Source organism: Macrotis lagotis, chromosome 7, assembly GCF_037893015.1.
Source record: "Macrotis lagotis isolate mMagLag1 chromosome 7, bilby.v1.9.chrom.fasta, whole genome shotgun sequence".
NCBI classification, from domain to species: Eukaryota; Metazoa; Chordata; class Mammalia; order Peramelemorphia; family Peramelidae; genus Macrotis; species Macrotis lagotis.
Window position 1 is genome coordinate 207,736,105 of NC_133664.1, and position 27,334 is coordinate 207,763,438.

The 27,334-nt window shown below is 33.0% G+C and overlaps 1 long non-coding RNA gene across 1 annotated transcript in view; it reads right to left on the reverse strand.

The window, feature by feature from the left end:
* Positions 1 to 8,300: 8,300 nt before the first annotated feature.
* The window catches only part of LOC141493379 (uncharacterized), a 75,670-nt gene continuing 56,636 nt past the window's right edge, over positions 8,301 to 27,334 (reverse strand). Inside the window, exons 3-4 of the long non-coding RNA XR_012470200.1 lie at positions 12,804 to 13,096; positions 8,301 to 8,347 (exon numbers count right to left, since the gene is read on the reverse strand). This is a non-coding gene — a long non-coding RNA (uncharacterized LOC141493379). The remainder of the gene's footprint in view (positions 8,348 to 12,803; positions 13,097 to 27,334) is intronic.

A 27,334-nucleotide genomic window follows, 5' to 3' on the forward strand; every position in this document is an offset into this window, starting at 1 on the left:
ACACAGCTAGGTAATTATTAAGTGTCTGAGGCCAAATTTGAACTCAGGTCCTCCTGATCCAGGGCCGGGCCAAACTAGACTTTTCTCTGCACTTAGCATTTCAGAGTGCACCACCTCTAAGACTTTTCAGAAGTTAATCTCCTTCCCTGGAATACTTTCCTTTCTTTTTTTCTGGGATTCAAATTCAGGTTCCCCTGATTCTAAATTTGGTGTTTTTTTCAATTCAATTCAGTACAGCTCAATTCAATAAGCATTAATTAATCACGATGTACTAAACATAATATTAGGTACTGGGAATACAGAAGAAATAAAGTTATTCCATTTATTTAGAAGACCCTAGAGAATCAACCAAAAAACTATATAATCTAATTGATATTGTCATTACTGTAGCAGAATACAAAAATAAATCCATAGTATCTACACTGAAACCTGTACTAATATGTTAAGATCTTGGAAGTGGTTTCCGTCAAGCTTCCTAAGGAGGAGCAAAGTGATTCAGATTAGGAAAAAAACAAATTAAATTTCCTATAGCAATCATTAGTGACTGAACTTTTATGCAAATGAGTCAGCCTCAAACCCCACCCCCTCCAAAACGCACTAGTATTTTTATACAACAATAAGAAAATATAAAAGAAAACAATAAAGGGGGAAATACCAGTGAAAATCACTATGAAATTAGTAAAAACAACTGAAAATTAATCTTTCAAAACACACTCAATGCATTTACATAAAAATTACAAAAATCTAAGTAAATGAATACATTAAAAATTGAGGAATGTTTATTGTTTATCATTGGATTTCATCAATATAAAATGATAACACTACTGGAGTTAATTTATTGGTTTAGTTCTATACCAATAAAAGGATCAAGATGTTTCCTTATAGAACTAAATAAAAGAAAACCAAAATTCACTGGAACAAAAAGTCTAGAACTGCAAAGAAAATAATGAAATAAGGGTGAAGTGAGAAAACTACTTTGAAATGCCAAAATATTTTCATATTGATGATTAATTTAGCCATAAAAAAATTTTAGGTCATAGATTAGAGTTGGATAATACCTAAGAGACCATCTCGTCCAACTCCTTTGTTTTATATATGAAAAAAAAAACAAAGACACAGTAAGGTTAAATATTTGCCCAAGCCTATCCTATAAGCAAACAACAGAAGAAGGATGTCAATATAGTTTTCTGACTCCAGGAACAGTATTCTTTATTCTGTACATTATATATTTCTACCTCTGATATCATCACAAGAAATAAAAAAACAACTATGGCTATTGTTGTTGAGTCACTTAAGTTGTGTCTGACTCTTCATGACTCTATTTGGGGTTTTCTTGTCAAAAATAAATACTGTAGTGGTTTGCCATTTCTTTCTCCAGTTCATTTTTAACAGATGAGGAAACTGGGGCAAATGGGGTTAAATGACTTTTTCAGTTTACATAGCTAATAAGTGACTAAGGCTTGATTTGAACTTAGGAAGATAAACCTTCCTGACTCCAGTAACAGCACTCTCTTCAATATACCACCTAATCATTCCACAATTATGGTAAAGGGAGAATTTTTATTGTTTTTGACTATCATTTAAACATGAGAAAATATGAATATTTCATTATACAAAGAACATGAAAAAGGGTTTTTGCATAAACTATGAATGTCTATTATATATTGATGTAAATTTTACATAATAATAGCAAAACTGATTGTATGTGTATTCAGATATTAAATAGTTATTTCACTGATGCTCTTTTCTGTTTTTTTCTTTTCTGTTAATCATACAACTACCAATTCATTCTTTCTTTCCTCATTTTCCCCCTCTAGTCAAGCAAAACAAATTCACACATGAGTTGGAGAATATGTCTCATTCTTAATCTATAGTCTGTCATTTCTATCCCAATGATATCTGGTCATTGTATTGATGAGAGTTCTTGAATCTTTCAAAATTGTTTTTCTTTATGTTATTGCATAGGGACAGCTAAATTTTGCAGTGGATAAAGTGCTAGGTCTGGAGTTGGGAAGACTTATCTTTCTGAGTTCAAATTCAGCCTCAGAACTAACTGTGTGACTCTGATCAAGTCATTGAGCCCTGTTTGCCTCAGTTTCCTCATCTGTAAATAAAATGGAAAAGAATATGGTAAATAATATAGAAAAGAAAAAACCAAGGTTGATTTCTCTGAATCTCTATTTTTATTCAGTACAGCACAGTATTGTTCATTTGCATTCATGTACCATAACTTGAGGTCATTTCTTTTTTATTTACATATCTTTGCTTCAAGAAATGAGGGTTTTACCTTTATCTTTGGGTTCTTTTGAGAGTGTATGAATAGTGGTATTACTGGTCAAAGGGTTCTACACACAGTTGAATGAATATTTGGATATTACTTCAAATTGTTTTCCTAAACAGTTGTACAATTAATTCACAGTTCTATATATAGTATGTTAGTTGTATCTGGAAAATTCTTAAGCAAAGAAGGGTTAGATGAGATCACAGAAGTTAAAAATAGAAAACTTTAATTACAAGAAACTGAAAAGCTTTTGCACAAACAAAATCAATGTAGCTAAGTTAAGAGTGAAACTTGATTGAGGAAAATCTTGACAACAAATATCTCTGATATTCAAGTTCTTAATAAATTAATTAGGTCAATAAAAATATGTGAGGTCAGCAGCCATTCTATAATTCATATATAGTAAAAAGTATGGACAAATAGATTCTTACCTAAAAAAGGGATCTTTCACATCAACAAATAGTCATCCAGTTTTCACTTAAAAACTTAAAAAAATGAGGGAATCTATACTCAAATAAAACTCATTTCTCTCAACCAAAGCAGGAACCTCTTTTTTCTTCCTTCACAAAATGCAAAAGCAAGTTTTATCTAGGACTTTATATTCTGTCTTTTCCCACCATCCAGCCTCTTTCAGAATCTCAGAGTCTGAAAAGACTTTATAGGTCTTTCGGGCCTATACTTAGTTAAACAAGAGTTTACTTTATTCATTACTAGTATTTCCACTTAAACACCTCTAATAATGAAGAAATCCCTACATTCTAAAGACAATCCATTTCACTTAGGCATGACTACTTAGAAAGTTTTCCTTATATTGAGTTGAAATCTGTCTCTCTGAAAGCCACATATTGCTAGTTCTTCCCTCTGGAAATAAGAAAATGTATCTAATATCTCTTTTATATGACATTCCTTCAAATACCTTCAAGACAAGTTGAATCTTCCCCCCCCCCATCCTAAGCATAAATTTCTTCTCAGTTCCTTCAATCCTCATTTGATAATTTTTCAAATCAGAGGTAGAAACAACCTGATCTTATATTATCCTAGAAACTGTTATTCCTTGAGGTTTGTGCCTGTTTTAACTCTTATTTGCTGTGTGACCTCAGAGGCAGTCATTTGCCCTCTCTGCAGTGGGACAATAACCTTTACTCTTGAGCAATGCATCATTCATGAATGAATTATTATCTTGAATACCCTCTGTGCTTCTGGGATAGGGGTGCTGTGTTAATACAAAGTATTCTTCTCTTTAATATTATTCAAATCCAGATAGCATTGTTATTATTGTTGATTGACAGACCATCAGAACCCTATTCATGTCTGTCATGGAGCCAGCCGGTGGTTAATATAGGCAAAAACCATGTTTAAAACAAAGCTCAAGAAACACTCAAATAGTGTTATTAACGCCAGGGCAGCTGCAGTAATGCAGAAGGACAGGGCAAGGAAATGCCTCCATGAGAACAATAAAGGAAAAGTGGGCCTTGACATTGATCATATAATCATTCTAGACTTTTATAGACACCGGGAGATTCAAATGAGACAAGTGTTTGTGTTTTATTCACATTTAACAGGCAACAATCTTTAAAGACTGGTCTTTGTTTTTTTCCAAGCTGCCCTAGGAATACTTTGTTTCAAAAGAGAGCAAATCTGAGTAACTTGATGACCTAAAACAAGTTTTCATTATATGAAATTAAATAAAAATATGTCTCTGCTGAGTAGTCATAATATGATGACTAGATACTGGGAAAGGAGCTGAGACAGTTGGAAACCCTGGACCATAATTTTAAGTAAAGATTCTTACCCTTAGTTAATCACAAAATTAGCTAAGAGATCATTAGAACTGCCATACATGACTATTTGGACAGTATTTATGTGTAAGAAAGGTGTCTATTAGGGTTCATTTTCTCTTGGAGTTTATTCTCCCTTGCCTTTTCCCATTCTCCTCATGAAAACTGGAGCCACGGGAACAACAAAACTTTGAGGAAGTTATCGTTAGCAAAGTTATTTACCTCCTTTATGTTTAGGGATTCTTGATGAAGTATTATTATAGATTATTTTGTTTTTTTAAAAATGTAGACTTAGAAAACTCTCATGAATTTATTATATAAGCATAATGTTAATGCAAAGGGAATCTGGTTTGTGTAAGAATTGAGATTGGATGTTTAAAAACAAGGTCCTGCTATATAAAATGAGTGTGGAAGAGGTAATATCTAAAGTGTCTTTCAGCTCTAATTCTTATGTTCTTTTGTTTGAAGGCTGTGAAATAATACAAAAATGATACTAGATCTGTTAATCAATCCATCAGTCACTAAACATTTATTAAGTACCAATATTATGTGCTAAGTGCTAGGAATGCAAAGAAAGGTAAAAAATAGTCTCTGCCCTTAAGAAATTTACATTCTAATGGTAGAAGACAAGTTTGGGAGCTAGAGCGGGGTAATGCAGCTGGATGGGAAATGAAAAGCTGATTTCCCTGGGGTCCTCCTCAAATGGAAGACCTGGAAGGAGTTTTCTATTGTCAACTCCTCATTTTCTCCAACCAAAGGGAGGGAAGAGTGACAGATGGAAATTACAGCAGTAAATAAGTTAGGTTGAAACATGGATTAGATCCAGAATGTGAATATTTTTAAGTACCAGACTGAGAAATTTTTATTTCTGAGGTGTTGTGGAGTCTGGTTCTGGTCAGGCAGGGATGAAAAGAAGTCAGTGAGTATGTAAATGGACAATTTGACCAAGAGTTAGAAAACCAGGGCTTGATAGAGCACCTACAGACCTTGGAATCAGGAGGACAGGAGTTGAATCCAGTCTCAGACACATGACTCTTACTGTGTGACCTTGGGCAAGTCATTTAACTTTGATTGCCTTTTACCAATCATCCTGATACATATCTGGCCACTAGACCCAGATGACTTTGGAGGAGAAAATCATTTTGGTGACTTAGCACAGCATCCTCCTCACTCAAATTCAATTCATGTGCTTGTCATGGCATCACCTCCCTGATGTTTTGGTTTTCTTCAGAAATTAAGGACAAGCATTAATACTTTTCATGTAACAGTGGGAAAAGCATAACTTCTTTGAGGCTCAGTTTCCCTATTTGAAAAGAGTTAATAATTCTCCCACCATTCATTCAGTTCTTTATTATTCCCCAAAGCACAAAGTTCACTTACTCCATATTTATCACCCAATCAGGATTCTGATGGCTATTGTCTCAGATGGTTATTCTAACCATCACTGATTTCACTCATACTGGCATGTGATTGAACAAAACTGGAGGAAATCACAAAACCATGCTTACTAGTTCATTTTAAATTTATATTACATAATCTCAACTGAATCCTTACTGAGGCAAGGTGATGCTTTTATACTCCTCTCTATACTACTCACTTATCATGGCAGCCTTTCCAAAACTTTTCATTCCTTCTGATACCTCATTTAGATTTTCCTCCCCTCCATTCTCTCAGCTGAGAACCTTACTTCATATTTCACTAAAAAATTGAGACCATTTTCTAAGAGTACTTTCAGATGCTGTCTGTCACTGTCTTCATACATTTTATATGAAGAGGTCAACTTGATAAGACAAATCCCTTAAACAAACAAGTGATTCTATTCCATTCTGAATTTTCCAACAGATCATCTCCTAACATTTTCACTCTTTTACTTTTCTCAATCTGTCTGTCTCCTGACTGGTTCCCCACCAACATATCTATGTTTTCCCCATCCTTAAAAAAAACAACTCACCTTTTCCATCCAAGTCAAAGCCATCTTTTCACATTTCTCTTGCCCTTCAGTGACTCCCACTCACCCCAGGATCAAATTTAAATCCTGTTAGACTTTTAAATCCTTCCCTGACCTAGCCTCTCCCTTTCTAGTCTTCTTACATTTTATTCCCTTTCAGGGACTCTGTAAATTAACAACACTGGCCTCCTGTTTTGCTTCTTACACATGAGGTTCCATCTCCTTACTTCAAGTATTTTCTCAACTTTCCATCTCCCAACTTTCAAACATGAGGTTGTTCTTCACTAGCACTCTTTTCTTCCTCATCTCTAACTCCTGACTTCCCTGGCTTCTTTCAGGTCTCAGCTAAAGTCCCACCTTCTGGAAGAAATCGTTTCCAATTCCTGAGATTTTAGTATCTTCCTTATCAGTTAATCTATAATTTATCTTGTAAGCATCTTGTTCACACATCAGTGTCTACCTGTTGTCCCCTCCATTGGACTGAGCTCCTAGAGAACTAGTATTGTTTTTTTGTCTTTGTGTCCCTAAAACTTAACACAGAACCTGATACATTGTAAGCATTTACTAAATGTCTTTTGATTTGATAATATAAATGTGAGTTTTGTGAAAAAAGGTGAGGTGAGAGTAGAAGAAAATTTATATGTGAGCATAAGAAATTTACTTTGAAGCCCAGAACATAAATTTGTATTGCTCTTTGTGTGAATTGGGGATTGCTGAGTACTTTGGTGAGACCTGAATTTGGCTCCTTGTCTGAAAATAAACATCGCAAATTTTTAAGTTTAATTCAATGTAAACATTAATGAATGTATGAGAGAAAACACTGTGTTTAACATAAAGAAAAGATACAAAGTTTAAGACAGATGCTATCCTGTCCTTAAGAAACTTGTAGACTAGAATGGAAATGACAATACATCTAACTACTAACTAGTAATATTATAGGGTCATTAACTTTTTTATAAGCAATCTCTTTAACAAGTCATATTTTTTAACAGCTTCCCATCATGTCATATCATATAATGTGAGGTCGACCTTTAAGGAGTTGAAGTGGGTGGTAGTTGTTGTTTGTCCTTCCCAGTCTAAGTATGCTTTCATTACAAGGACCACAAAGCCCACTGGGATTTGTAGTTTTTCCCATTTGGGGAAGAGAGGAAACTAATGCATGCAACTGATCACAGGGGATGTGAGGAAAGAGGTGGAGAGAAGGAAGATCATGACAGCAGTGTAACTATGGAAACTGTGACCAGGACACCTGCAATTTCTTTTATTTTTTTTTTCCTTTCAGAGCACTGAGAGGTGACCTTTGCATGAGCAAGTAATGTGTGTGTGTGTGTGTGTGTGTGTGTGTGTGTGTGTGTGTGTAGACTGCTCATTCTAAAAACAATGTTGAGGATAAAACTGATGGGAGGAAAGGTCTATTCCTTTATTTCTACTTCTTAATTGATTTAAAAAATTAAAAGACTATATTTGCTGGATTTTTTATATTAAATTTATAATTATCTGTGATTGCTCTTATCTTTAAATTGCCTAATTTTTTTGGTTTGCAACAGAAGAAATGGAAGCTCCTCAAGAGAGAGGAGTCTTATTCTAGCACTAGAAGCTAAATCCTCAACTCATGAGATTTCTGAGGGAGTATAAGCACAAGCTATCTTTATAAGCACAGAATTTACAAATTATGGTAGTAAATATATTGTATATATTTACCTTATTAAAGGGAAAAGAAGCAGGGAAGAAAACTAGGGAGTTACTATCTCAAATAGTTGTGGCATATTAGTGGAAATCTATATAAACAAGCAAGATCTACCTTTCCATTTTTTACCCAGTACTGTATAGGAGGGGTAGATGATACTTAAGCCTGATTTTTTGTCTTGACCTAGTCAAAGGAGGGTAGGATATACACTCAGCTCAGTGTAGAAATGCATTTAACTCATCAGGGAAAGAGAAGGAAATGCTGAGAATGGGTGGGTATAATTAAAGAGATGGTAAATTCAGGGAGGGGTTAGTAATAAACAAAACAAACTGTACCTAGAAGAATGGATCACAAAGAGAGGTTTAAAATCAAACAGGGAGGTGTTCCTTTCACACTTCTCTTCTTTGTAATGAGAAGACAAAAAGCAAAGAAATGATAGGTAGAGAATTGGAAGAAGAGAAATACACAAATAGCAATCAAATTGTATGTGAATAGAATGGACTTATCTATAAAAATGAAGAGTATAACAAAATAGTTCAAAAACAAAATCCACTAATAGGTTGACTATATTAAAAAGATTTGAAACTTACACAGTTAAATATGAGTTAAATCCTTTATTCTTCAGCAAAACCCAGGGACAGCAGCAATAGTTTCTGACAAGGCAACAGTAAAAATTGACTTGATTAAAAGAAATAACAGAGAAACTACATTATGTTAAGAGGTATCATAGGCAATGAATAAATCTGAATAATTACATATAATCAAATAATATAGTATCTTAATACTCAAAGGAAAAGCTAAATGGATTACTGGGAGGAAATAGATAGTAAGCCTATAATAATGGAGGACTTAGATTTATCCCTTTTAGAAGGACAACACAAGAAAGGAGGAACCTGAATAGAAAAATTAGACATGATAGATATCTAATAATTATTTGAGGGGAATAGAAATGAATATGCATGGTTTCTGTATACATGGCATTTTACAAGAATAAGTACAAAATATAAAAATTTACAAAAATAAGATTAAAACCACAAACAAAAATAGCATAGATATTATCAACTACAACACAACAAAAATTATAATCAGTCAAAGGTTACTAAAGAAAGAATTGGAAATAAATTGGAAATAAAAATAAATTTAATTGAAATAAACTTAATCCTAAATATTTTGGCGCTAAAGATCCAATAATAAACAATATAGATAATTTCATTAAAGGTAAAGAGATAACACAAATTTTAAGATGTAGCAAAAGCAGACTTGTGAGAGGAATTTATATCTCTTAATTTTTAAATCAACAAAATAGCAGTAAAAACAGATCAATAGATTGTGCAGATAATTAAAAATTCCTAGAAAATTCCAAAACTTTGTCAGAAATAGAAATTATGTAAATCAAATAGGGTTAGTAAAATTGAAAGTAGAAAAGAAGCAGCAAATATTGAATTGATAACCAAAACTAAGAGCTGTTTTTCAAACAAGCAATAAAATAATTAGATTAAAAATAAAAAACAAATTATTAGCATGAAAAAATTGAAAATGAGAATTCACTGCTGATGAATAAAAATGAAAATTAATAGAAATTATTTGCCCAATAACATGCCAATAAAATATGCAACCAAACTGAAATTGATGACATTAATAAAATATAAAAAGTCTAGATGAACACAACATAATATAGAGAAATTAAATGATCAAATCTCAGAAAAAGAAATTTAACAAGTCAAAAATTACCTTCTAAAGGGAGCATACTCCTAGAGCCAGATAGATTTATAAGCCAATTCTATGAAGCCTTCAAGGAATAATTTTCATATCATGCAGATTATTTTCAAAAATAAATGAATCCTACAAAATTCCTTCTGTGGTACAAATATAGGTTTTATACCTAAGTTAGGGAGCATTAAAATTGAGAAAGAAAACAATAGATCAATATCTCTAATGAGAATTGATACATTGGGTATTGATCTCTAATGGGTATTGATATTTATAAAATCAAAATCAAAAAGCCATATGATCATTTTATTAATAGATGAAGAAAAGGGCTTTGACAAAATCTACTGCCTTCTTCAATCAAAAACACGAAATATAGGAAAAATGGATATTTTCTAAATGTGTTAATAATGCTGCACAATATCTGTATAAAACCAAAAGTCAGCATTATATATGATGTAAATGAAAGAGGTTTTTCTAAGCTCAGAAGTAAATCAAAGCTGTCTATCATAACAATTATTATTTGTTATAGTAATCTCTTCTCTGGATCACTGCCTTATCATGGCAGAGGGGTTTGTATAATTCAATGAACCTATCAACTATACTGTGCAGTATTAACTAAGATGGACTATTCATAGTGGAGAGTTCTGACAAAAAGTGATCCACTGGAGCATGAAATAGGAAATTCCTCCAGGATCCTTGCCAAGAAAATCCCAAGGACAGTATTAAAATGCCAAAAGATATAACATCAGAAGATAATTGCCTCGGATAGGAAGATGTCCAATACATTCAATGAATGTGAGATTGGATAGACTTCAGGAGATAGAAGGGTTTGGCATGCCATGGTCCATGGTATCAGGAGGAGTTATGAACATCATAAAGAGAACTGAATAAGTGAACAACAATAAATAGTGCTGGAAATGCTAGTTATTGCAATAAAGCAAAATAATTCATTTTAGAGATTAAGCATATGCAAAAAACTTTTGAAGTTCATATGATGACTTTATTTAAAGATTCTTTGAGAAGTAACTTAAAACATTAATTAAGGGGCAGCTAGGTGGTGCAGTGTACAGAGCACCAGTCCTAGAATCAGAAGAACCTGAGTTCAAATCTCAACTCAAATACTTAAAAATTACCTTCTTGTGCAACCTTGGGCAAGTCACTTAATCCCACTGCCTTGCAATGGACCAACCCCCCCAATATTTTAAAAACTAAAATAATTCATTAATTCAACAAAATTGTAGGATACAAATTAAATCCCCATAAATAATTTCTATATATTGCCAACAAAATCCAACAATAAGAAATAGGAAATTTCATTTAAAGTAATTATAGAATATATATATATATATATATATATATACTTAGGAGTCTCCCAATATATAAGAGCTATAGGAATGAACTACAAAATATTCTTCATGGAAATAAAGACATACCTAGATAATTAGGGAAATCTTAATTTGGCATAAGTAAACTGAAGCAGTGTAACAAAATATCATCTAAATTTATTTAATTAGTGTCATACTAATAAAACTTCCAAAGGATTACTTCATAAAAGAAAAAACTCAACAAAATCCATGTGGCAGAACTAAAGGTCAAAAATCTCCAGATAAATAAATGGAAAAAAGTGAGAAGGAAAAAGATCTAATAGTGCCAATTCTCATACTATACCAACTAAGTAAGCTGGTACTGGTTCAATAAGGAGATCAGATTAGATATATAACAAAAATAAACCTACTAGCCTAATATTTGATAAAACAGAATACCTTATCTATTGAGGCAAGATCTCACTGTACAATAAAATCTCTTGGAAAACTGGACAGTAATGTGGCAAAAAATAGATGAAATGAACTCTGACATATCAAGATAATCTCCAAATATATATATAATATATAAATATATAATATAATATAATATAACATAATATATAAAAAGGTTACATCATAAATAAATAAAGTAATAAAGAGGCAATTACCTTTTTCAACTACGGATAGAAAAGAATGTATGACTAAACAAGGGTGATAGATGATCATGAAAGATAAATTGAACAATTTTTATATAAAATCATAAAAATTTTTGCACAGACAAAACCTATATTGTTGGTAGAAGGCAAAAATATTAGTGAAAATAATCTTTGAAAAAATTTCTTATAAAAGTCTCACAGAAAATAAAAAGAACTAATCAAATTGGTAAGCATAAAAGTCATTTTCCAATTTTCAAGTGACCAAAAGATGAAGATATGATAAATCACTAATTATTAGAGAAAAGAAAATTAGAACAACTCTAAGTTTCTACCCCATATAACAAATTTGAGATCAAGGAAAAAGCTAATGAAATCTCCAAGTGGAAGAGGCTAGAACATTAAGTAAAGGAGAAATGGAGGTGAGATTTTACATTTGGATCATAAAGACTAAGTTCTTTTTGGAGATTGTTCAATGATAAAGTCATTTGGTCTTTGTTTTCGCCCAAATACAACTCCTGGGAATATCAAAAGTATGATTTACAGAATTGTTTCCTGTTCCTCAGCCTCATCTGCAGGCAAGGCTTTAAAAAATTTAAAAGACAAATTGAAATACTACCACCACACTGTAAAAAGAGTTTCCTTTATTAAGAAGTGAGACTGTTGTGGGATGGAGAGTGGGAAGGCTGAGATTGGAGTTGCTTATCAGTTGCTCTAACTGATCAAGACACCAGATGGCACTCCAAGCTTTAAAAACTGCACTAATCATTCAGGTGGATTATTTGTGAATTCACCTTTTGTTGCTTCAATTCTTTATTTTTATTTTTATTTTGAATTTTACAATTTTTATCCCCAACCTCACTTCCCTCCCCGCACCCCTAACAGAAGGCAGTCTGATAGTCTTTACATTGTTTCTATGCTATACATTGATCAAAATTGAATGTGTTGAGAGAAAAATCATATCCTTAAGGAAAAAATAAAATATAAGAGATAACAAAATTACATCATACATAAGATAACTTTTTTTAATTGAAGGTAATAGTCTTTGGTCTTTATTTAAACTCCACAATTCTTTCTTTGGATACAGATGGTATTCTCCATTGCAGATACCCTAAAATTGTCCCTGATTATTGCACTGATGAAATGAGCATGTCCGTTAAGATTGATCATCAACCCCATGTTGCTGTTAGGGTGTACAATGTTCTTCTGGTTCTGCTCATCTTGCTCAGCATCAGTTCATCGTTGCATCAATTCTAATTATACACTCAGAGATAGCAACAATCATTTTTGCAGCTTTCTTAACCTCATTTCCTGATCCTTCAAAATTTCCTATTCCAATAATAATTCATGATATTCCAATCTCTTTTTCCTCCTCAGAAAAGTTCCGCATAGTTTACCTAAATCTCCAATTCCTCCCATCCTTTTCTAAATTATATACTTACTTTTTTTCTTTCATTGAAAAATTGGAGCTGTTGAATGCAAAGGTCTTTGTACGAAGCACTTTCAAAAATCCCAAAGTCCATGATGTAGGGATGGGAGGAATGACAATTCATTTTACCAACTCCAACTTCTCAGTCCTTTGAATAATAATCATTTCCTGACTAGCAGGCAGATGAAACTTACTGCTCATAACAACCAGAAAGATTGCTGATCTCTGAGTTATCCTTTATGATAGGCTTGAGTCTTTTATTCTCAGCTCTTCTATCTCCCCTTTGACTTCAGAAGACTCTGAATACTGCAGGGAAAAACAAATCAACTTCTAAGTACAACGTACAGTTCCAATAACAAGTTATAAAATAAACAATTGACTTAATAAAGCAGTAATAATAAGAATAGATAGTAGATGAGGTGCCTTCCATCGAGCTTCCCTCTCCTAGGGTTCAGGTACCTTCACTACCACGGTCCAACATTTACTGAAGAGACTTGAAGATCGTGGTGAAGGAATAGGATCTCTGTTGAGGTCTGTTCATTTCCTTCTTTTTTAATTTAATTTTTAATTTATGAAATTAAACAAGCATTTCCACAACATAGAAGAATAAAAAAAGATTACATATGAAACTGCAAATCTATTATGTACAACTTGCTATTCCATTTAAATATATAATAAAGTTATTATATAACACTCTTTTTTCTTTTATTCTTCCTTCCCTTTACTCTAGTCCTAGAGATCTCTCCCATTAGACACAAATATACATATATATTCATAAAAATGTACATGTACACATGTAATATGTAAAATCATTTTATGCGTATTCTATTTATCAGTTCTTTCTCAGGATACAGATAGCATCTTCCTTCATAGATTTTTTGTAGTAAATTTGGGTGTCATAATAAAAATTAATCACTCAAAATTATTCTTAAAACAATATTGCTATTAACATATACAATGTTTTCTTGGTTCTGTTCATTTTGCTTTTCATTATTTCATGCAAATCTACCCATGTTTTTCTTTTTTTCAAATTTATTTAGCATTCCCCTATGTAAAAAACAATTATTAACATTAATTTTTAAAATTTATTTATTTTTTTAGGGGTTAAGTGACTTGCCCAAGGCCACACAACTAGGTAATTATTTAGTGTTTGAGGCCTGATTTGAATTCAGGTACTCCTGACTCCAGGGCCAGTGCTCTATCCATTGTGCCATCTAGCTGCCCTAACATTCATTTTTTTTTATTGGCAAGGCAATGGGGTTAAGTGGCTTGTCCAAGGCCACACAGCTAAGGTAATTATTAAGTGTCTGAGGTCAGATTTGAACTCAGGAACTCCTGACTCCAAGGCCAGTGCTCTATCCACTGCGCCACCTAGCTGCCCCACTGACATTCATTTTTAAAACCTTGAGCTACAAATTCTCTCCCTTTTTCCCTCCCCTCTTCCCATCATTGAGAAGGCAAGCAACTCTAAATAGGTTATATAGCTTGCCAAATATTTCCATAATAGTCTTATTGTGAAAATATATATACCAAAAAACTCTCAAGAAAAATAAAATTAAAAATTGTTTCAATTTATATTCTGATATCAGTTTTTTTCTCTAGAAATGGACAGCATTCCTCATAAGTCTTTTGAAATTGTCTTGTATCATTGCAATGTTTGTAAAGTTAAGTCATTCACAACTGATTTTCTTACAATGTTATTACTTCATACACTGTACATTCTACTTTTCATTACCTCTTCTAAGTTCTTTAAAGTAGAATAGTATTTCATCCCAACCATATATTACAATTTGTTCACAAATGATGGTCATCCCCTCAATTTTCAATTCTTTGCCATCAGAAAAAAGCTGCTATAAATATTTTTGTCTTTATAGATCCTTTTCCTTTTTGTTTTTTATCTCCTTTGGGATTTAGACCTAGGAGTGGCATTGATCCATTAGAGGGTAGGCATGGTTTTATAATCCTTGGGCATATAATAATCTTTCATTCCTCTAGAGAATGTTTGAATCAGTTAACAACTCCATCAACCAATGGTCTTCCAATAAGATATTTTATGTTATCTTCTATTTTTTATTTTGGTTTTATTTTGTTTCTTGATTTATCATAAATTAATCATATTCATCATATCAGTTTTCATTTGCTCAATTCTAATTTTTAAGGAATTTTTTTCTTCAGTCAGCTTTTATGCCCTTTTTTCATTTGACTAATCAAGTTTATAATTCTAGGTGAACTTATTGCCAGAGTAGGCACAGACTATCATATATGGCAGGGAGTCCTTGGGAGAAACAGAGAAGGAAATAGCAACAGCAATGGTCACTTACTACAGAAGATTTGAATGTCTCATGGCCTTTTTATCACCAATACTGTCTTGTATTTGTCTAAATGCAATAAAACTTTGTGAACGCACCCTAGCAGCATTGGCATTTAATAGTCAAAAATGTCATTATAGAGACAGACAGGATGTGAGAGTGACAAAGGTGATGTGTGGCATAGAAAGCTAGATCAATCAGATTTATACTCTTTTAAGCTAAATAATCACAATCAGTGACCCCCTAAGGCAAGATGACTACCAATATTTTAGAGTGTTTCTCCAAGTTTGAATAGTTTATTGCTAACTTGGAGGGAAAGATGAGTCAAGAGCAGAAAAGGAGTGGACAGCTTTTAAAGATTTGGTGAACCATACCACATTTACTCATCTGAGCAGAAGTATTATAAGCATCAAGATTAATTTGATGAAAATGATAGGGAAATTCAGAAATTGCTAAATGAAAAATGAGGACTCCATAAGGTTTACCAGGAGGATAGCTCTCTGTCTCTCAGATGACAGCATTTAACTCCATAAAAAAGGAAAGGAAAATGCAAGCAAAACTTAGACTCTTATCTCAGTAAAAAAGTCAGGGGGAAAAATTCAGTTTTAGTCTGTTAGTAATGATCCAAAGCACTTTTTGAAGTCTATTTATGGAACAAAGACCTATAATGAATCTCAGCTACTCAGCTGGATGGAGCCAAATTGATTAGTGATAAGAGCATGATCTTGGAGAGATGGGCGGAACACTTCTATAGTGTTCTCAATAGAACTTCATCAATCAATGCCGAAGTCATTGATCTTTTTACCTAAGTTGAGGTTGATCCCTCTCTAGCTGAACTTCCAACTGAAGAACATCTTTTAAATGCCATTAGGCTCATCTCATGAGGCAGAACACTTGGTGATGATTCCTTTCCAGCTGAGATTCAAAAGGTAGAAGATTCATGCTCATACAAAAACTGACAATAATTTTCTGAGTTATATGGCACAAGAAGATTATCCCATGGAATGTCAAGACTGCCTCCAGTTCATCTCTAAAAATATAAAAGAAATAGACTGTTCTGTTAATCACAGGGGATCTCTCTCTTAGTCATCACCAGCAAGATTTTTTGCCAAAGTTCTTAATAGAGTGATTCTTCATTTCATCTACCTGAGAGCTAGTGTGGCTTCAGAAAGTGCTGAGGAATATTTGATAAGGATTTAACTGCCCAACAACAACTCCAGGAGAAAAGCTAGGAGCAGACAGAGTTCTGTACATAACCTTGCTCTAACTAATGACTAATGTCCTAGATACTGTCAAAAATAAGTGCTTGTTGAAGATCAAGGCAGAATTTGATTGTCCAGAGAAGTTCATCAGTACTAGCTACCACTTCCACAAATTTTGGATAATGAGTAATGCTCTCATACTTTCCCATTCACCAATGGAGTAAAATTTTGCTCCCTCATGTGTATTTTACTCCCATGTTTTTTTAGCAAGATATTTTCAGTGATATTGTAGGGTCCTTTCAATAAAGATGAAAATGGAATCATGGTCAGTTACCACATTGACAATAAATTATATAAACTATAAAAACTACAAGTCAAGACTAAAATGGAGGGAGATGTTATAAACTTTTTGTTTGCAGATGATTGTGGCTTCAATGCAGCCTCTAAGGTTGAGATGCAATAAAATATAGATAGATTCTCTGCTGTTTGTTCTAATTTTGGTCTGACAACATCAAGAAAATAGAGGTTCTCCAACAATCAGCACTGCACCATCAATTTGTGGAATCATTGTTATAGTAAATAGAGAAATTTTGAATGCTATGAATAAGTTCCCTTATCTTGGCAGTAAAATTCCAGGATCCACACTTGGATAATGAGGTTGATGAAGACATTGCCAGAGCTAGATCAGAGTTTGGGAAGTTCCAAAGGAAAGTGTGGGAGAGAAGAGGTATTAGATTGATTTCCAAACTAAAGGTCCATGAAGTCATTGTGCTGATCTCATTGTAGTATGCCTGTGAAATCTGGACAGTCTACCAGGGACATTCTAGGAAATGAAATCACTTCAATTTGAATTGTTTTTAAAAATCTGAAGCTTATCTAACAAGACTGTCAACTATTCAAACTCCACTGCAGAGTGTAAATCAGATGGACTGTTATTCAAAAGCCAAATATGCACTTGTCTAAAAGATTATTTTACAGAGAACTCACCCAAGGTCCATGCTCACATGGATGTTAGAAGTGATACAAAGATACTCTCAAGGTCTCAGTGAAGTACCATATTTCCCCATGTATAAGATACACCTCAATTTAGTGCCCAAAATTGAATAAAAAAGGTATTACAAAAGGTATTGAACTCAAATTGTATTCATCATAAACTTCATACAGCTCCTCATCACTATCAAGACTCCCATTCATTAGCTCATCCTTATCTGTGTAGGGTGACAAATCACTATTTTAGGAGAGGCTTTGACTGTTCTCCTGACTGAGCTCTGGTCTAGGGTTGACCACAGACACTCCCTGGGCTAGTCTGGTACGTGGACATATGCTTAGTCCATCCCATTTCTTGAACCTGAAGCACTAATTGTGATCTTTGAAATCAGTCACTTCTTTTTCATCAGCAATTCTTCTTGCCTCCTGCTGAACTATCTTTGTGGACACAGGAATTCCAATGGCCCTTTGCTCTTCAATCCATCTCTTCAATTCTCTCTCTAACTCGGGCTGTTTTGCTGGCTTGCCTCTCATGACCTTCTTCTGCTCTGGCATTTTCAGTAGGGTTTTTTCTTCCCCGAGCCAGTCTGAGATTATTTTCTCAGCATGATTTCCATTCGCTTTTGCAAACTGGATCACTTTGAACTTGAATTCAGCACTGGATGAAAATCTTTTCTGAGCCATTTAATGTAACCTAAAATACTGGCAACAAATGTGAAACAATAAACACAAAGACAACAAGCAAGAAAAAAGTGGAAAACGCAAGTAAAAAAAAAACTACAACAATGAGTGTAAAAACAAGCATGAAAAAAGTGGGAAATGCAAGTAAAAAAAGTCTACAGCTACTATATAAGATGCTCCCACTTTTTAGACCCCAAATTTTTCAAAAGAGAGTGTATCTTGTACATGGGGAAATATGGTTATTGTGAGACATGGATGACACTAGTTCAGGATTGTCCAGTGTAACATGTAGATATCAAGAAAAGTACAATGCTCTCTGAGAAAAGCAGAATTGCAGATTCTCAAAAGAAATCTAAGATGCTAAAATTTATAGACATCTCCCTTCTAAATGTTCATGGGGAGTATTTTTAGCCTGATCTGCAGTAGCATTCCATGGTCTAATCAGTCACAGTCACACTGTACCTTGATATGTCATGTTGGTCCTCTTCTAGAACAAGACAACAACCATTGAAAAGGCTGACAACTTTTCCCCATTATAGATAATGGTGACCCTTGATTTCAGATTTATTATGAAAAGCTCCCATGTATTCCTATGCTCTCTAGTGTTGCTAACAAGATGGGTGTTGCATCTTGTTAAAGTGTTTTCTTTTGTCAATTAATATAATTCTATGATTTGGTGTTTTGTTATTAGTATGTTTAGAAATGTTTCTAATTTTGTTAATATTGAACTAGTTTTGCATTACTCGTGTAAATTCAGTTTGCTCATAATTTTTAATATTTATAATCTGTTACTATAGTTTTATTGCTAATATTTTATTTTAAATTTTCACATAAAAATCAGTGAAGATACGTCTATAGTTTTCTTTCTCTTTTTTACTCTTCTTAATTTTGGTATTAGGCTATGAATGTGTCATAGAAGGAATTTGATAAACGGAACTCTTTTTCCATTTTTTTCAAATACTTCATGTAGTATTCGAATTAATCTTTAAATACTTGATAGATTTTTCTCATAAATCCTTCTGATCTTGTGTTCTTTTTTCCCTCTTTACAGACCCATATCTTATTTCCACTGCAAGCAGCAAGGCAAATAAAACATCAAAGAACAGATTATATACAGCAAGTAAAGGAAATATTCCCTTTATGGTGTAGTTTCTGGAAGTTCAGACACTACGCTCACCAGCATCATCATAGTGCAGTCCATGGTGGATAGATCTAAGATTCTATAGACCCCTTCTACAATCTGCTTGCTGCACTTCTGTTGCTATTGCTGCTGCAATAAACAACTTGATTCTCTTTCATTCCATGGCCCCCATAATTCGTTTTTTTTTAATTTAGAAAGGTTTTGTTTATTTTGAGTTTTACAATTTTCCCCCCAATCTTGCTTCCCTCCCCCCCACAGAAGGCAGTTTGTTAGTCTTTACATCATTCCCATAATATGCATTGATCTAAGTTGAATGTGATGAGAGAGAAATCATATCCTTAAGAAACATATCGTATGAGATATAGCAGAATTACATAAGACAATTTTTTAAAAATTAAAGGTACATAGAAAGTCTTTTGTCTTTATTCAAACTCCACAATTATTTCTCAGGATACAGATAGTATTCTCCATTGCAGATATCCCAAAATTGTGCCTGATTATTACCCTGTTGATATGAGCAAGTCCATTGAGGTTGATCATCATTCCCATGTTGCTGTTGGGTGTATAATGTTCTTCTGGTTCTGCTCATCTCACTCAGCATCAGTTCATGCATGCCCCCATAATTCCTTTTTTTTTAGGTTTTTACAAGGCAAATGGGGTTAAGTGACTTGCCCAAGGTCACACGGCTAGGTAATTATTAAGTGTCTGAGGCTGGATTTGAACCCAGATACTCCTGACTCCAGGGCCAGTGCTCTATCCACTGTGCCACCTAGCCTCCCCTTGCCCCCATAATTCTTGACTCTGTCTACAGTTTTCTTTTGAAAGAAAAGTTTGCTTTCAGCTGGTTATTAACTCTTTTGGAGACTCAGCTTTCCTAGAGTTCTCCAAAGAGAGACCTTTAGACACTCAGAGAAGAAGCAAACTTCTCTACCTACCAGAGTAAAAGCATAGGTCTCAATTGTATTTTTCCTACTAATTTCCAACCTAAGATCATATACACCTTTGTGTATCAAAAGTCACAGACTATATTACATCACTTCCTATTGATAGGAACCAAGGGATTTATATCCTGGAACCAAGGGATGAAAAATTCTACTTCAGTATGAAAAAAATCATATTTCACTCCTTATTGATTTTTGTTTCAGTTCCCAATGATCTTATTTTACTTCCCTTGGAGAGTTCTAATACCCCCCCTACATCAAGTTTTCAGAAGATAAAGACAGTGACTCTGGGTATTATTTTGGTCATGGAAAGAACTAGAAAAAGTAAGAGTTAAATTTTGGAAATTTAGAAAGGAGACTGTGGGGATGGATTTTGATTTTAGCTTAATTAGGATTAGACTTTAGCACTGATCTTTGATTTTGCTATATGAGGGATTTTTACTTGCCAAGATATTAAAATAAGAATTTTTAAAATTATAATTATGTGGGAGTGGGCCAGAAGGAGGAAAGATGGTGGAAGGAGGCAGAATGGAAAGGGAACTTCCTAAATTTTGGAAGTTTCATAAAATTTAGAGATATAGGCACTCCAAACATCTAATCTAATTTAGTTTCTGTGGGATAGCTGGACATTTCACCTTCCTATGACCTTAAGGAGGTGACCTCAGGACAGAGTAAAACAGGGACAGACCCTAGAAAAGCAGTTAGGAAACAAATCATTCCAGAAGTCAGAGACTATCAAGAAGAATAAACTTTCCTATTTGGAAAAACTGGCATTCTAAGCCTTTTATTGGCATGTTGTGTGTGGTGATGAGAGATGTTGAAGAGGAGAAATAGGTGGATAAACAACTATTGCTGTCTGCTCAGGGAAATTAAAATTTTCAAGGGCAATGCGTAGGAATATTGGGAAGATGTCAGAATGAGAGATAGGCTATGAGCAACTCTCTCTCAATCACCTCTGTTGAACAAAGAAAGTACCTTCCCCCAAATATAGTAAAATTATCAAGTACTTTCTAGCCTACATCCCCACCTTTTACACAAGAATATCATAAGGAATTTTATCAAATGCTTTGCTAAAAATCTAGGTTATATTTATGGCATTTTGTCAGTTTAATATTCTAATTCTCCAATGCTTTTGTGATCTTTCTAACAAGGGTATTTCCTCCAATGATATATACTATAATGTAGAGCTTTAGATTTGGAGTCAAAGGACCTAGGTTTAGATCTCAGATCTGCCATTTGCTACCTGTGTGATCTTGGATAGGTCACTGAGTTTCAGCTTCTTTTGTGAATGAGAGAAATGGACAAAATGGTTCCTTCTAGCAATAAATCTATATTCCTTTGATCCATCCATGCCTTCAACTCTCATCCATGTCCTCCATTAAATTTCCAAAGAGGCTCACCAACATATAGGAGGGTTTTTTTTTTATGAACTCTAAATAACACACCTACATTAATGATTGCTACTTATTCTTGTCACATGATTATAAAATAATCTGGTTTTAAATCTGTTTTTAATAGATCTTAATCATTTTAGATCTTTTTATTTTTCTTTCCAGTTTCATCTTTAAATACCCCTGAAATGATCTAGCTTAACTTGGACCTCTCACCATGATTTCTTTAAACTATTTTTCCTTGAACTCCTCACTTTTTTTGAAAGGTGCTGTTGCTCATTGTCTCCCACCACCATTCTCTGTAAGATTTTACAGATAAGCTTCTATATTCCAAACCTGTGCTGCTCTTGGCTGCCACGTCTCCCTGTTGTCAAGGAGATCAAGTCTTTGCTTGCTGAGGCAGTCTCTAGGCTCTTTTGTTATCCTCCTTATGGAAACTAATTTATATTGGTTAAACTGATGAAATTGTTAAAAATTTGTCTCAGTTATAACATTAACCTTTCCTTCATTCCATTTTTTACTTCAATAATGTATTTAAATAAGTCAGGTAGAAGTTCTTTGAAAAATATACTATTTTTTAGGCAATTTAAAAAATTAATATTGCTCTTTGTTTTTTAACAAATTAGAGATCTGACTGTACATGTGCAGTTGATTCAGAATTGATTCCCACATGAGAAACGAGCCATTTCTGTTAAAATGTAATAAATTTTGCTTTTTTGCATTATGTGATGCTTGCTATATTAAATGACTCCCAATTTTTTCTAGAAGAAAATATTGATAATAATGAAAGCTTTGTGTAGCCTAAAAGTAATTTTCCTTTCTATTCCTTACTGTTGAACCATATTTTTCAATTTTCACCATCCTTTCTATTTCCATTTTCCATTAAAGTAACCAAGTATTGAAATAGATGTTGACATGATTTAGATGCTCTTATTGAATTCTTCATAAAATGATGACTCTATCCTTTCATTTTCTATAACCAGTGTTGGAACATAAACTGTATTTATTTTCACAATTTTTAAAAATAAATGATTATCATGTAAATTTTCAAAGGAAATGAACAAGAATTTTCTTTTTTTAAATAAAATTTGATTATATTTAATTAGTGTGTATTAATTATCTTATTCTTTGTTTTTTTTTAGTGTGGGAGAGAGTAGACCTTTTTGGATGCATAAGCCTACTAGTAGCTTTGCTAGTTCACCAGGCATATATAGGTAGATAATTTTTGAGGCAGTTTCAAATTACTTTCCAGAGGAGCTAGATTAATTCATATATCTATCAACAATCTATTAGAATATTTATTTCTTTATAATCCTTCAAACATTTGTCATTTTCCTTTTTTTTTTGGTTATCTTTGCCAATATAATGGATATGAAGTTGAATCTCAGAGTTGCTTAAATTTCCCTTTCTCCAATTACTAGTCATTTGGAAAATTTTTTTCATGAGGTTGTTGATGGCTTGAATTTCTTCCTTTAAAACCTACCTATTCATAACCTTGATCATTTATCTATTGCAGACAGATTCTTGTTATACATTTTAGTTACCTCCTAAAATATCTTGGATGAGGTCATTATCAGATATACTTGCTGCAAAGACTTCCCAACCCCCACACCTCCCTACAGGTATGTGTTTCCTTTTAATTTTAATTGTGTAGGTTGTATTTGTGCAAAACCTTTTAAATTCTATATAAGCAAAGCTGTCCATTTGTTTTTTTTATATGCTTGCTTATTCTTGTTGTATCATAAATTCTTTCCCTATCCATAGTTGGGAAAAAGAATTTCTTATTTGTTCTTCTAATTTTTTATGTCTAAGTCACATATTCATTTGCAGCTTATCATGGCATACAATGTGTGATCCTGGTCTATCCCTAATACCTGCCAACCTGTTTTCCAGTTTCCCTAGAAGTTTCAGTTGAATCTTGATTCAGCTAATGAGGTCATTTTTGCAGGTGATAAAATGGGTTTATTTAACAATGGACTGCTGTGTTTATTTTCTCCTATATATGATATGCTTAATCTCTTTCACTGGTTGACCTATTTTTTTAACCAAATCACTTTATTGATGATGTTTGAATTTTATTAATTGATACAATAAATAAATTCAGAAAAGTACATAAAATGAAGCCAAATAAATCATTAATATTACTGTTTATTACCAATAAATTCATTAGGAAGAAATAGGAAAAGAAATTCTATTCTAAATAATTAGAGTAATAAAATAACTTCAAATAATCAAATATTTTAAATTTTGTTTTCCATTTTCTCTTTTTTAGAGGTATAGTTGACCTTATTATATATTAATTAACCTTAAAATTAATTTAAAAAAAAGTCTTTCAGAGGAATCATTATGGGGCCTAAGGAATAGGTTCTTCTAACTGGATCTTTCTCATCTGGCCCCAAGCCAAATCCACAAAGAATAATTGTCCACATGAGGCCTTTGCACATTATCCTTTCTACATGCAAATTATTTTGCTATGATTCCTGAAACACACCACCATTTCCTCTTCCTTCTGAGAAGATCTAAATAAGGCCTCTTATTTGAGGCTTACCTACACTTTTTTCATTCTGGAAGTTCTTGACCTTTCATCTCTCCAGATTCATTTCAATGTTATTTTTTCTATTTCTATTTCTATTTTTGCATTTTGCTTATCCTGGAATAAATATATTAATTTAGGTAAAACTGTAATTTTTAATATATTGCATGGCTTACTTAAATACTTAATCTCTCTAATTAGTTTATTTGTGAAATGAGTGTTTTGAAAACAACTCACATAGTTTTGTGTGTCTGTGTGTTAATATTTTTCCTTCATTTTAGAAGAAGACCATGATATCAGGGAGGTGATACCATAACAAGTACATGAATTGGATTTGAGTGAGGGGTGCTGTGCTAAGTCACTACTCTCACTTTCTGCTTCAAGCTTCTGGGTCCAATGGCTAGGTATGAATCAGGACAACTGGAGATGGCCCTAGATGCAGGGCAAGCAGGGTTAAATGACATGCCCAAGGTCACATAGCTAGTTAGTGCCAAGTGTCTGAGACTGAATTTGAACTCCCATCCTTCTGACTCACCTGTCCCATCTATGTTGTTTTTGTTGTTGTTGTTGTTGTTGTGGGGGGTTTTTTTTGGTTTTGGTTTTTGCAAGGTAATGGGGTTAAGTGACTTGCTGAAGAAAACACAGTTAGGTAATTATTAAGTGTCTCAGGTCATATCTGAACTCAGGTCCTCCTGCCTCCAGGGTCAGTGCTCTATCCACTCACTGAAACACCTAGTTGCCACCCTGTCTATATTATTAGATTGACTTCAAAGTATTTTATACATTCTGCAATTATTTTAAATGGAATTTGCCTTTTTATTTATCTACTGTTTTATTGATAATAGATAAGAATATTGATCATAATTTTTATCTTGCAAACTAATTTTTAGTTGACTCTTTAAAGTTCTCTAGATAGACCTCAAAAATTGATAGATTTGTTTCCTCTCTGTTCTACTTATTTTCTTGATTTATTGATATAGCTCACATCTCTACTGCTATATTAAATAATAGTAATGTAATAGACAATCTTGCTTTAACTCTCCTCATCAGAAAAGCCTCCAACCTTTATTCATTACATATAATGCCTGCTCTTGGTTTTGGATGAATACTATTTGCCACATTAAAAAATTTCCATTTATTCCTATGCTTTCTGGTGATTTTTTTCTTTTTAATAGAAATCAGTGTTGAAATTTGTGAAATGCCTAATGTGTGACTATGGTGTTTTTAAAAATTATTTTTGCTATTAATAGGTTCAATTTTATTTATAGTTTCCCTTATATTGAACCAAACTTGATTCCTGGTATAAATTCAATTTGGTCATAGTTAATTTATTTTTTATAGGCTATTTGTTAATGCTTTTGGCAACAGTGTTCTTTGGGAACACTGGTTTGTCTTTCTTCCCTTGTCTTTCATTAGGTTAGGTTCCAAGACTATATATATATATGGATCATAGAATTTGGAAACAGTTTATATAATGGGAATTTTCTTTGAATGCTGGATAAAATTCATTTTACAGATTAAGGAACCATCAAGAAGAGACTATACTCATAGATAATATATCTAAAGTATTTTGTAAATTATAAAGGGTATATAAGTGTTATATATTAAGAGGAAAATGAATGTTGCAACTAAGCGTCATGGTTGATAAAACACTGAATTTGGATTCAAGAAGATTTAAGTTTAAATCTTTTCTCATATTAGCTATAACCCTGGACAAGTCACTTAACCACACAGCCTATTTCCTCATATAGAAAATGTGAATAATATTAGCATCTATTTCAGAGTGCTTTTGTGAAGACCAAATAGAATAGTATAAGGAAGGTGCTTTGGCAAATCTTAAAATCCTATATTCTTCCTTGTTCAAACCACATATAGAATCCTGTTTTCAATCCTAGGTACCACCTTTAAAAAAACATGGAGAAAATGGAGAAGAGTTCAAGTTGAATGTGAGGGGATTAGAGATAATATCATATATGGATCAAATGGAGAAACTAAAGATATTTAACACAAAGAAGGGATATATTAGGGTAGTGGTGGTAGCAATGCTGGAAATAAAACAATGCCTATCTTCACTATTTGAAGAGTAATCTTGTGACTAGCCAGTTTTAACCCTGTAAAGGTCAAATTGCATATTTTTAGTTGATTATTTTAGGCTTCAAAGAAGAAAAATTCCTTGTAGTTAGATAAGTATTCTTAAATTTAAGTTTTTTAATCTTTTAAAAAATATTTTGATATCTCAATTCTAAAATAATTTGTTTCCTTTTTAATCCTACATGTTTTGTTTTATGTATTTTAAAACATTATTAGGACAAGGGGCATGGGCTAAAAAAGTAGTTTACTAAAGGAGTTCATGATGCAAAAATTGTTTCAGAACTCATGATCTAACAGTAGACAGGAGGTTTCTTAGGGAGTTTGGGGTCCTCTATCACTTGAAGTCTTCAAGTAAAGATAATCATAATTAAGACAATTGAATTATTATAATGGGTACCTTTCAACTCTGAAATTACATGAGAGATCAGTCAAACACTGATAGATGCAGAGATCTTTATGAATAAGATTGAGGAGGGTTTTAAGAAAAATTCTTATTATTTTCTGTTGTAAATGGTGGCAAATGGCTGTATTAGCATGCAGGTACTCTATTCACATTTGAAAAATTTGTCCTTTTCACTTTAGGGCTATCACCCTTTCTCTAAATGTCTCCCATAATATAACTTTTGTGAATCTATAATTTTCAGTTTTAGCCCACAGCTTGACTAGCCAGTTTTTCATGAGAAGTGAACCAAAAACAAGGAGAGCTAGTAGAAAAATAAAATATTTATCTTATTCTTACAAGTAGAACGCATACATTCTAAACACTAGATGGCAATGGACTATAGTCAAAAAAGTTCATTAATGAAAGGTACACTTTTCAAGGAACCATTGTCTTCCTTTCTCTCCATTGACAAACACACTTTGTTTTTTAGGATTTAGGACTGAAAGGACATTAGATATTGTCAAATAACCTCATGTTACAGAAGAGAAAACTGAAACTCAAAGATGATTTTGAACCTAATGACTTGAACTAAAATGGAATGAAAGTCCAATATGGAGACACAGCTCAGGTAAACATAGAGATTCTAACTCACTTATCCTTATTTGTTCTACAGCCAACCATTTGGTTTGGATTAGATTTAGTCCTGGGGAGTCTGGCCTCTAGCAACAGAGACGTTTCTTTTTTCACACTCATTGGCTGATTAAGTCTCACATGATTTTTATTAGAGCAAGATTTGGCAAAGAATTTGATGTATGAGATAAGGGAGTGTATGGAAGGATAATTGAATATTTGACAGAAGTAGAAAAGTCTGAAAGAGGGAAATTTG